At 37.4% G+C, this 11935-nt stretch overlaps 1 pseudogene; it reads right to left on the bottom strand.

Moving 5' to 3' along the window:
- Positions 1-8264: 8264 nt before the first annotated feature.
- Positions 8265-10905, bottom strand: LOC126634314 (ethylene-responsive transcription factor ERF054-like; annotated as a pseudogene).
- Between the last annotated feature and the right edge of the window lie 1030 nt (positions 10906-11935).

An 11935-nucleotide genomic window follows, 5' to 3' on the forward strand; every position in this document is an offset into this window, starting at 1 on the left:
CTAAAGTCTGTCATGTAAAGGTAATCAAGTTGGATATCAAAAGTTCATGCCGTTAAGTTGTACACATACTTGAGAAACTATAAACATTTTTTCCTTCAACAAAGAGGAATCCATGTTGACAAGGTATTACATGTAATACTTGCAAGCTCAAAGACGTGAAATGAACTCTAAGAATTAAAGGTATTGTCCCAAATAACTTTAGAGAAATATTCTAGTTCATATATCAATAGTTTAAAAGCATTGTCCCAAAGAACCATAACCCATAATTTTCCTTGACAGTACACACTGACCGAGCTCGCATTGGTGAAGCAAGGCTCTAATGAATCCTCGAGGGGATTCCATTTCAACAACGAGTATGCAAGGTGTAAGGGATGCAAGGAGGGACTGGGTCACAATGCCTTCATGGGAGGATTTTTCGGGCGCAATTTTTATTTCCATATGACCAGGAATTCCCCCAAAACCTTCAAAGATTGCTTCGCGAATTAATCAGCTACTCCTGAGCCGATCGAGGGTTAATTGCTTTAGTTTTTTAACCTACAAATTTTGAGCATTAACACAGCGGAAGGTGTTTCGACCCACCATAAGATATAAACTCAAAAAGAGAATGTAGAGGAGGACTTGGGATTAGGGATGGGCAAATAACCATCGGTTATGAGTAACAACGGTTACCCGCCCATTTAAATTTCACGATGCCAGTTATAGGTAACCATTTAGATAAATAAACAGTTATAGGTATAACCGTTTACCCGCGAAATTTAAATGGGCGGTTATGGGTATTAACCGCGGTTATAAACGAGTAATCATTTACCTATTTATTTTATATATGTAAAATTAACACAAACCATGTTTCCTTTCGGACAAAACTTAGATCAATGCTATTGACTATAGTGCATGATTTCTATAGCTAATATGCTATAGTTTTCCTTAACTACTTTAAATTTCATGGTCCATTATATATATTATGTTAATATTTTACATTCTGAGTTAAATAACCCAAAAATACTGTCGTTTAACAATTTTCATAACCCAAGAATACTTAGCATATTTTATATTACCTTCATTACTAATAGTTAAAAATATTGTCTGTAAACTATTATTTTAATTATTGGAATGGTATAAGGACTTAAAAAATTAAAATGAGAAAATGTATGATTAATGTACCTATAACGGTGTTTAATTGTTAGAAAAAGAAAATTATGACAAATTTTTCTTTTTTAATTTTCAAGTTGTTAAAAAAACATGTAGACAGGTGAAAAATGAGTAAATGGTAAAAAAGAAAGGATAAACATGTTTAAAAATGATAAATGGATAAACGGGTACTAAATAGTTACGGTTAAATGGGTACATGGTTATGGGTATGGTTAACCGTTTATAAACATTTATGGGTATGGGTATAACAGTTTATGTCACGCCCCGATCCCCACATACGTCCAGGATCGACACGTGACGTTACCAAATACCCGTATCACTCACATACCCCGGCTCCGGGATATGGACAATGCACAAATCAAGATTCGAATTTCGTGATAATTTTTCTTATACTTTATGGATGCATCTAACCTCCTCGTTAGACTGCCTACGTACCCTCAAAAGGGATCAAGCCATTTGTAGTTCACCAATCGTCAACTCTATTCTTTCCGTAAAATACTTCTAACAGAAAAATCATAATGCACCATATTACACATCAACCTTACGTCAAACAACAATTATCATCTTTCATACACGCATGTAACCCATTCTCACACAAATACATTCCAATTCCTCCATCATATAAATCACTTTGTTTCACTTAATACCGCAAATCATAGTATGTAACATATCAAAGAACCAACGAAGCACAATGTTATTCTCAAGTCACATTAATCAATTACTCTAATCATAATAATCTCAATCATACCCAACATCATTCCACAATCACATCAATTAATTAATCATGAATCAAAGATACGTGATCTTAGCATTTAATTGTTTAATCAATGAATGCAGTAACATATCATTTTATAAATTTAACCAAGGAACTTTAACAACTCCGAAGGAGTCACCCAGACATCCAACGGTTCGTCTGAAACAAATCACAACAGCTCATAATCATAATCTCATACAACACCATGAAAAGTAAGGCTAGAGCGACACAGTTCGACCGAAGCCTACATCTCTGAAGCTGAAAACAAATCCAAGGGACCAAAGACAAGACACCAAAGGGATTCCAAACCACTCAACGAAATCCAGACCAAGATACGATTTCGGACCATTACTCAACGGAATCTCGAAGTACCATGCATATATAATCGAACCACTCGATGAGATACAAGCTGGATACGATTCTGGACCATCACTCAACGGAATCCGAAACAGGATACGATTTCGGAACATCACTAAACGGAATCCAAACAAGCATATGATTCCCCCATCAAATGTACCCAGTACAACTAATCCTCCTCACTTCTAGAATGCATATGGTCCCCCAACGCGAATATACCAAGCAGGACCATCAATGTACAAGTACTACATAGTGTAGTAAATTCAACACCTCAACTTATCCACATCTCAACCGCTATGAGTTACAACGTAATCATATACACCATCAACTTCTCAAGGTCACCACTAATATGTCACCCAAGCATATAAGTGCTACAATACACTTCTAATAGGATTCTAGGATCACATTATCATAAAAATAATCATACACATGAATCACATTACTAAAAAGATAATTTAACTCACATATGTCACAACCATCATCAGTACCAAGCCAAATCATGTTTAATAATCATAGGCCTTTGGCTAAATATATAAAAATCACATTTATAAAACCACTTCATCTTCACAAAGGATACTAACATAGGAAATTAAGGTAATAACCATATCACATATATTCAAGTCATTTTCTAACCAATCTAGGCCCACTAGACTTCACTTAGTCCCCCGTAGTACTAATTTTAGTAATTAGGACGTTTCGAGACATGTTGACCAAAAGTCAACTCTCGGTCGAAGGTAGGGTCCACAATTCAATCCGGAAGATCCACACATTGGATTTGGGATCCGTAACTTTCCAAAGTCCACATTATGCTCAAATAACAACATACTAAAATCTCAACACGATCCGACGGTCGGATCTCCGCCAATTTCAAAATTCAAGTGGCGGTCGACATTTAATTTTACCAACTTAGAAATCCAATTAGGGAGATCCGTACGTCGGATTATCGATCCATAAGTTTCTATGATAAAAAAATATTATGTTCTATCACGCATTAAGGTTTGATGACGATCCAACGGTCAGATTGTCGAATCATATTTTGACCTAACCACGTATCGTAATGAAATTAAGTTCAAACAATCAAACCATATCATAAGGATATCAATTATCAAATCAGGGCATCTAATTGAACTTAAAAGGACATCGTCGGCCCACTGGCCAGGCCATAGCCGCACTCGCTGCTGCGGGTGATGGTTGGCCACTCCAACTTGCCGGAAAATTCAACTACTTTTAAAAATAACCAAAAATTACAGAAATGAATATCTCAAAGAGTAAAACAAACTTTATACCTGTGGCCAAGTCCAATTTGGCCGGAAAACATCTCAATTTCACTTAAACCCGCCGAAACCCTAGAAAAGGGTGTGCTTTGATTCGGCTTCCAATCGAACTCCGACGCCTCCAACACTGCTTGGGCTTTGTTCCTGGGGTTGAGGGAAGTCTTTTGGTGGTGGTCATGGATGGTGAAACTTGCCAGAACCACCGGGAAAAGGGATAAAGCCGCCGGAACACCCGTGGGTTTGTGGCTTCGAACTAGAAAAATGGGAAAGAAATTGGGAAATATAACACTACCAGGATGTAGGGCTCATCAAGGGCTTTCCATGGACACCAAGATCACCCAAAACGGAGTTCGTATGAAGGAGATATGGCCGGGTCAAAAATGGTGGTTCGCGGGTCAAAAATGACCCATTTCGGGTCCCTCCTTTCCCCTCCTTCCCCTCCTCCTGATTGGGCAGCTCCTAACCTTTTAAAAATATGATTGGTTCTCTTTCCCACAAAGTGGGAGTCTAAATAATTTTTAAAATCTATAGTATCACAACTTCAAACGCCTGTAACTATACCGTTATAACTCGGACTTGTAAACGACTTTCGCCTATGCTCTCGTGGCTTCGAGACCTATTCGAAAATGTTACTTGTGACCTCAAAGGTCAACGAATTTTAAATAATTATTTTCTAAAATTCACTTTTCGTAACTAGTTTAATTAAAATCTAAATCCAAACAATTTAAAATAAATTCTCGAGAAATAATATAAAATCTCAATAGTACAAATACGTAGATTATAACAGTGAAATCCGGAAACGAGATTTCACAGTTTAGACAATTATCCAACCGGTAAACGGTTATGCGGGTATGAGAATAAACGATTATAGATAAATAATTGCGGCTACCCGACCGTCATAACCGTTCTCCATCCCTACTTGGGATGGAGCTCTATTAAACTATGGAGGGTTGCTCCAAAACATAAGGTGAAGATATGGGGAAGGGGGAGGCCTGGATAAGGCAGGCATGAAAGAGAAAGAAAAAAAAACGTAGAAAAGGGGTCTACCACTGACCCGAAGCCATAGCAAGGGGCCGACAACTGAAGGAGAAAAAGTTGTAGAGTTTTTTTTTGGGACGAACTGGAAGAGAGACGGTGTAAGAAACTTATTATTGGCGCTTGAAACATATTTTATTTAGCTAAAAAGGAATACACTTGTGAGAAAAGCATGAAGAAATTTTTAAAGTGTCAACTCTTATTTTTGTTTTCAAAAGGTTTTCTAAATCTTAATTTAGTTCTCTGTCATTGTCGATCTTCCACAAACATTTGGAGAAGTACATAATTTTGGAATAAAAAAGTTTCAAAGACATGTGTAAGCTACACACTCATGGGCAACATAATCATCATTATCTTGAAGCAGTCCCTGTGACATAATTAAATTAAAATATTTAGATTATGGTTGAATGAAACGGTTTGTTTATCAAACAATGGAACCGGATCCCTTTCGAATTCTTTAAAATTAAGTCCACTAATCTGATTGGTTCTCTTTCCCACAAAGTGGGAGTCTAAATAATTTTTAAAATCTATAGTATCACAACTTCAAACGTCTGTAACTATACCGCTATAACTCGGACTCGTAAACGACTTTCGCCTATGCTCTCGTGGCTTCGAGACCTATTCGAAAACGTTACTTGTGACCTCAAAGGTCAACGAATTTTAAATAATTATTTTCTAAAATTCACTTTTCGTAACTAGTTTAATTAAAATCTAAATCCAAACAATTTAAAATAAATTCTCGAGAAATAATATAAAATCTCAATAGTACAAATACGTAGATTATAACAGTGAAATCCAGGAACGAGATTTCACAGTTTAGACAATTATCCAACCGGTAAACGGTTATGCGGGTATGAGAATAAACGATTATAGATAAATAACTGCGGCAACCCGCCCGTCATAACCGTTCTCCATCCCTACTTGGGATGGAGCTCTATTAAACTATGGAGGGTTGCTCCAAAACATAAGGTGAAGAGATGGGGAAGGGGGAATCAGGATTCTCTCCTGAGCATTTCCCTAGGGATCTTAGGGATCCCGCAATCTTGTCCGTTCATTTTATATCGTGCGGTCAGTTTTCGTTAGGTACTATTCATATTTGAATTTTAAAATTTAAATTTTAAATGATTTCTGACCGCACGATACACGATGAACGGACAAGATTGCGGGATTCCTAGGGAAATGCTCAGGAGAGAATCTTGGTTCGGGAAGGGGAAGGCCTGGATAAGGCAAGCATGAAGGAGAAAGAAAAAAAAACGTAGAAAAGGGGTCTACCACTGACCCGAAGCCATAGCAAGGGGCCGACAACTGGAGGAGAAAAAGTTGTAGAGTTTTTTTTTGGGACGAACTGGAAGAGACACGATGTAAGAAACTTATTATTGGCGCTTGAAACATATTTTATTTAGCTAAAAAGGAATACACTTGTGAGAAAAGCATGAAGAAATTTTTAAAGTGTCAACTCTTATTTTTGTTTTCAAAAGGTTTTCTAAATCTTAATTTAGTTCTCTGTCATTGTCGATCTTCCACAAACATTTGGAGAAGTACATAATTTTGGAATAAAAAAGTTTCAAAGACATGTGTAAGCTACACACTCATGGGCAACATAATCATCATTATCTTGAAGCAGTCCCTGTGACATAATTAAATTAAAATATTTAGATTATGGTTGAATGAAACGGTTTGTTTATCAAACAATGGAACCGGATCCCTTTCGTATTCTTTAAAATTAAGTCCACTAATCAATGAATTTGAATCGTTGAAATTTGATCCAACAGATACAAATAGGAAAACCATCCCCCTAAAGTTATAATAATTGTAACCGTTGGATCAAATTTCAGCGGTTCGAATTTATTGATTAGTGGACTTAATTTTGATGGATCCGGAGAGGATCCGATTCCTCAAACAATGGCTGGCTCTGGCTCACTCTCACCACTATTTCAGAAATTTTGATTTTTTCATATTAATTTAAGGGTAACTTTCATTGATTTAAATAGGGAAATAGCCATATGATTTGTAATTAAATCATGTTTTCTGTCACTACTTGATCGTTATCTTGCCGTCACAAGTAAGAAATTTGGATTCATCTCATGGGACGGCGACGACCGGCCCCACCTCCCACCATCATTCACTCAGTCACTCCTCTCAAAAGATCAAAACAATTAATGTCGAAAGTGCTCTTCGTTTTCTAACATTTTTTATTTATTTATGGAATTTCTCTAATATTTTTATCAATTGTATTATTTTCGTTCTCATTCAAGTTAATCATTAGTCATTAACACTACGGTCTAAAGATTTTTTTATTATTTGTAAGTGAGAGGTTTTAGTTTCGAATCTCACCAAATACGAAGTTGAACCACATTAGCGTGTCAAGCTCATTGTAAAGCTTATCTCACTCTCTCATTTTTTTTAGTATAAATAATACCGTTTGTTAACTAATAATAATAATAATAATAATAATAAATAACTTATATAAAATTAACGTCATTCATTATCGCGCTTTAGTAAACAACTTTAATAAGAAAATTATTCTCACTCTTTCTCATTTCAACTATTCCTCAATTCAATTTATCTCATTCAAATTTTGAATTAATAAAAAGTCAATGAAATGTTATGAGATATCTTATACATTTTGTCCTCCAATATTGGATAAGGATCCAATGAGAAGATTCTAACTACTAAAAATCCCAATACGTAAAGATATTCTAAAACATATTAAAAAAATTTGATACCTAAAAGCTGAAAGTTACAAATGTATTCGAAATAAATTAGGTAGGTGATTGGACGACCGTCGTGCAGGTGCGGGTGCTGACGAGGTCCTTTTGTTCATAGTGCTTAAAGGTCAAATGTTAGACGAATTCCCAAAATATCAAGTGCATCTGCAATTATGCAATATAACCGAAAAACGGTGCTGGTAAAGAGTAGGCCATATTCTGTTTTGAAAGGAAGAATTGGTCACATTCATCGCAAGGGAGGAGTTTTAAGGAAATTTTGGGGCAGATCCTTGCTAGTTGTGTCATTAACAGTGGCGGATTTAGAATTTTAACTTAGGCGTGTGAGGTATATAAGCTTAATGAGGTGTTCCTAGTTCTTACCTTAGTTTCCTTGTTGGTAGGTGGGTGGGTCTTAGCGATGTGGCGTCACGTAATTGAGGAGGGAAGTTGGATGAAGAAATATGACTAAAGTGATGAATTTGGGTGAAATGATTTTGAAATGGAGGAGAAAATCCAAAAGTAGCCGCTTGTTTTGGGTAGAAAAAGGGAGATACAAGCTAGTGCCACAATGTCTTACCCAGTTGTTAATTGGAAAAAACTGATGCTTCTTGTAAAAAGTACTTTAAGTATTTTTGGAATTCAAAAATATATTTTTTTCTAAAAATACTTTCAATCATTTAATAGCACTTCATCAGCTGTCATATTTACCATACAAACCTATCATTCATAGTCTTAATTCACTATAGTTTGAATGCCTTTTTTTTTATATTTAATTTGGTTTATTTATATTTTGTTGAGGAAACTCCACTTTGAATTTTAAACTAATATTTCTAGTGTGTTGACATTGACAAGTTAAAAGATTACCACCACTCATCCACACAATTATATTTGAAGCCTGCACACACATGCAATCTCAATGGCAATAAAATGAGAAAGAACAAGATAAATCAAGAGAAGCAGTAGAAACTGAAGGCTCACACACGATAATAATGCATAAAAGAGAGGAGTAGTCTTTGTATAAGTACAGCTACAAATACATAATATGACAAAGGATAATCACATCCAAAACGTACAAATCCTATATATAATTTGGCTTTTCCATCCCAGGAGCTGAAAGACGAGAGCTCGTGATGGTCGGACCGATAGAGAAGGAGATCACAAAACCGTCTCTCTCTACTGCGGTCCAGCCTTTACTAATCTACTACATCGACACACCCAAAATAAAAACTAAAAACATGCTCGTGAACAATACACAGCGGTGACCCTTCCTACCTACGCATACTATATTATTTACTTTACAAGATGATTGACTATAGTTCTACTCTCTAGCAACAAAAACTAAGGCATGGCCCAAAAAAAAGCATGAACCAGATTGCCACCACTGCTGAAAGGCCTGAAAAAAAAAGACAAAAAAAGCAGCCTTTGTGCAGCAGATTGGTACGAAACTTAAAGCTTCAAAGATCCCTTGGAATAAAAAGTCACAAGGCTTCTAGGATCATAGGTTGCTTTTCGAAAATCGGCAACCAGCTGTGATGACAAAGTAGGAGGGGGGATGACGACTAAACTGATGTCTAAGATGCATAAGGGAGGAGTTTGAAATGCAATTTCTGACAGGGTTCCGGAAAAATGGAACGAGTGAGAAATGATGAGCGAAATGGGCTAAAACTAGTTCTACAACCTAGAGGAGTGACCGTGTGAGTGTGAAGTGCAAAGCTCAAATTTAAAATAAATGAACTTTTCAATCCTGGTCCTTCCAAAAGAGGTTCTTCGTGGGATGTGAAGAGGAAGAAGAGGAACCAGATCCCGAACCCGAACCTGAATTCTGAATCGCTTGTTGAGGATTAATGTTAATGTTATAGTCCTGCTGGTTTGGATTGGTAAAAGGGAGATGTGATTGCAGCAAAAGATTGTTGTCCAAATCATCCCACACAGGACTACCTGGACCCCAACCTGCAGGAATTGCATTAAGCCAATCTTCTGCCATATCCCCCCAAACAATTTCCTTTTGCTGTGAACTCCCTCCTCCAGCACCATCGATATTCACCTCAACTTCGTCAATCGCTTTAGCCTCGTTCGACTCCAGTCCTGAATCATTGTCAGTACTATTCTCTTCTTGGGTATGTGGAATTGGTGGCGGTGGCATTGCCTCTATATTCGAAGCGCTGCTCTTGATTTTTTGAGGTTGCTTGCGGTTCCTGGTTGGTTTTGAACCCTCATGCCTTGGAGGCGAAGTAGCAGCTGAACTCGGAGCTGATGAAACTGAAACATCTGATTTGTCTTTGTTGAGAAAAAGCTCAGGGAAATTGAGCCTGGCATTCTCTCCTCTCAACTTGAAGGCCTCGCGGTCGTAAGCCATGGCGGCATCTTCAGCTGTGTCGAAGGTGCCAAGCCAGAGGCGAGTCCTGTTTCGAGGAAGGCGGATTTCAGCTACCCATTTGCCCCAATGCCGTTGCCTCACTCCCCTGTAAAGTTTTGTAGTATTATAAGGCATTGCCGGGGGTCGAAACATTGGCCTGCCATCTGGTCCCAACCTGTTCATCATCACCCTCCCTCTTGGACTCAAATTTAAAGCGTCACTCCAATGCTGAAGCATTTTCTGGTGCTGCTGCCAACTCACCGACTCTCCGACAAAAGGCGGTGGATAACTCATCCCCTGCTGCTGCTGCTGCTGCTGCTGCTGCTGGGATTCAAAAGAAATCATTTGCTGAGGATTTTATTGCAGTTGCTGTTGAATTGGTGAGGGAAACATAGGCAAATTTGTGGGGTTGAACTGGTGGGGGAATTGCATCATAGGCTGTTGAGACCCGTCGAAAGAAAAAGGAAAAACTATTTTTGAAGAGGAAGAAGATGGATGGGGAGCAATGATTGGCGAAGGTGTTTGATGATGATCTAAAGAAGGTGAAGCTTGAATTGGGTCTTGCCTTTCAGGGCTCTTGACTTTCTTGAGAGGCCTATTCGACGCCGTTGAAGCCTCACTAAAACCGGGCTTCCATGGCGGTCTCTCGAAGGAAAAATCAAGCTCCTTGTCTTTGTTCGCCTCCCATTCTCCGCTTGTCTCCATCTTAGACTTACCACTCTTTTTTGGTGAAGACATTGTTGCTCGCTTGCTTGCTTTACCTGCTCGCTTTCTCTTTGAAACTCTCAAATATAGGAAATTCAAGAAACAAATTGAGATGGGTCACGCAAGAAAAAGGGAAATCGAATCCGATGATTCGAGAATTCAAATCAGAAAAACAGAAGAGATGAAAATTTAAGTACCAGATGAAAGTTTTGGCCTAAGGAAAAAATAAACAAAAAACAAATAAAAAATAAAAGATTGAATTTTTGGAATCTGGGTTTCGATTTCAATAGCTGATCCGATCGAACAAAAAACAGAATCGGATGCCGAAAGCGCAGATTCTTGAAGAACCCATCTGAATTATCTGAATGCAGAAACTTGAAATCAACAAAGAGAGCGAGCAGGAGACGGCAAGTAACGAATATCCGCGCCGACGAAGTGTAGGGTGTATTGTTTGCGTGCGGATATGAAGTTCTTGGGTGGCAGAAGAAGAAGAAGAAGCAGGGGAGCTAGGACAGAGGACTTTTGTGAGGAGAGGCAGAGGAGGAAGAAGGGTTTATAAGGCTCGGGATAAAAGATTTGAATCGGGACTTTTTGAGGAAAGAGAGAGAATTTGTACAAGGCTCGGGATTGGTTATATTTTTTTGGGACCCACACGGCTTTGGTATTTCTGGGTTTCCTTGCTTCCACTCCAATTTCTCCACCCACCTTCCCCCAAGGGGAAGGCACATCTACATCTCTCTCCATGTCTTTTTAACTGCATTAAAAGCAGAAGTTGTTATTGGTATTTTAAAATTTTATCTTACATTTTATATTTTTTATAATTTGAAAGAAAAATACATTTGTAAAGAGTGTAAAATAAAATTTTAAGAGTGCTAATAACATTTTCTTTAAAAGCTAATACACTATTTTGTTTCGAGAAATAATAAGAAGCTTTCCGATTTTGAACTTCCGTGTTTCCTTTAAACTCTTTTTTTATTTTTTTTATATTATTTTCTTCTATTGAGAGAAATTCTAGGATGGGCACTTGAGCTAAAAACCAAAACCAAAACTCAAACCGAACTGAACTGCATCGAACAATTACTAATAATCTAAAACCGAACCGAACAACATATATAACAAAATAAATTTAGACTTTTTAAAGTTTATAACAACTAATGTAAGTTATATTTTTATGTTTTAGTATTGTGTAGAGTTGACCAATTCAAATTCAAGCATCGCCTTTCTTACTTCTCCAAAACAATATCAAGCTTTTAGTTCACAATATTCCATGACTTCTCATCAATTGCTTTCGCTTTCACAACGTCTAGGGTCTATCCAAGTATTGCATTCTCAAGCTCATATATCTTCTCAAGCCAGTTCACATGCTCAATGGCCTCCTAAACCTTCAAAGAATAAGTGTCCAAAAAAGGGGGAGGAAAAGGGTTGGATGATTCAAAATTTCAAAGTAGCGATTTTTTTTTTTTGAAAAAATGATAATGGATTTGGCTAGTCGAGCTACGCGTAAGACTTGGCTGTCAAACTACAAAAGTAGAAACCTTACTCTCTAAACCCACACAATGTTGGAAGAAAGAACCAATACACCAGGATTAGTCATCAA

This window comes from Malus sylvestris, chromosome 9 (genome assembly GCF_916048215.2).
Source record: "Malus sylvestris chromosome 9, drMalSylv7.2, whole genome shotgun sequence".
Taxonomy (NCBI): domain Eukaryota; kingdom Viridiplantae; phylum Streptophyta; class Magnoliopsida; order Rosales; family Rosaceae; genus Malus; species Malus sylvestris.